A 1,523-nucleotide genomic window follows, 5' to 3' on the forward strand; every position below is an offset into this window, starting at 1 on the left:
TATTAATGTTTTCTTTACTCTGGGCACCTTTCCAAACACACTACTTTGAAATATGGAACTTCTTATTTAGTTATATAGCCAATATCTAAAAAACCTCAACTAAGAAAAGATTTCCACCAGCATTTTCGAAGGTGCTGTTAAGATCAATCAATGCAGTCACTCAGTGAGTGTGGAAAAGAGTCTTATATCAGCTCAGGAAATCCACCCCATTAAAGCCTCTACCAAACAGAACATATCAGAAGACACAGCATACAAACCACTATAAGGAAAAACTGTAGCCAAACTCAGCAGCAACAGATGTAGAATAAATGCACTTATTGACTAACTTCCTTGTGAGGCTATGTTTATGTTTCTACTTATTGGGTGCAGATTATATTTTCCTGCCAACAGTAAATGCTGTTGATTTAATACATGTGACAGCTCTACACCACATTGTAGCCCCGTGAATGTTGGGATGGAATAGAAACATAGACTTCTCTTTCTAAGATACAGAAGGTAACCCACAGAATACGCAGACACTTTTGCTCAAGAGAGGCTCATGGCTAAGAGAACTTATATATTGTCTTTGAAAAAAAATACAGACATGAAGTAAAAATACATTTTGGATGGGGATAAGCAACGTTGCTTCTTTTCCAGATGTCTGCCTAATTTCCTTGCCAGAAATTTCAAAGATGTGTATAAAATTTTCCTTAAAAATATGCTTACCAATGTTCTGTGAAAGAAAAAGCAAGGCACGTAATGACTTCATCATCTCAGAATGAATCATAATGGACCAAATACTGCATCATTACTGAGAAAATATGAGTCCAGAGAAAGCAGAGATCAGGGCTCTGGCTACTGGCAGAGCCATGCTGTCTAGCATGAGCAGAGGCTTTTGATCCAATTGTAAATTTTCTACTTTGTAATGATGAGATTCCATCTCCAGCATTTAGGAGGTAAACATTTTAAAGTAACTGGTAACATCACTCGAAAATCAAATCCCAGAGATGCTGGCTGGAAGCCTAAGAGTTACTCCCTATGTATAAGAAAGTGGTTGCCGCATATAATTAGGTTAATGCTGGACTAGACTTGCTTTTGATGAGTTGGCAACTGTCATGACTGCCTTGCTTTAAGTGGGCTGGTGCCTGCAAGGAAACTATACCTATGGGACTTAACAGGAGACAAGCACCAGAAAGCAATTGAAAAGCTGGAATTCTGCAACCTTTTAAATAATGGAATCACAGAACAGAAAGGTCATCTGTTTGAGTTCCTGACATTACATGCGTTTTAAGTTTGAAAGATAAAATTTGATCCACTCTTCATTTATGTCTCCAAAAGGAGACTCCACCATCTTCTTTGGTAAAGGTTTTAAGGTATAATATATCAAAAACTTCTTCCATATGACTTTTCAAACTCTCTTTGTTATAATTAAGTCCCAGTACACTTTTTTCTCATAATATCTTTTTACATACACATATGTGATTCCTTCATATTAACTGTTCCAATATCTGTACTTTTTTATTAGTTACGTTCTATACTGTGAA

Source organism: Trachypithecus francoisi, unplaced genomic scaffold (genome assembly GCF_009764315.1).
Source record: "Trachypithecus francoisi isolate TF-2019V2 unplaced genomic scaffold, Tfra_2.0 Lachesis_group4, whole genome shotgun sequence".
In the NCBI taxonomy this organism is placed as follows: Eukaryota; Metazoa; Chordata; class Mammalia; order Primates; family Cercopithecidae; genus Trachypithecus; species Trachypithecus francoisi.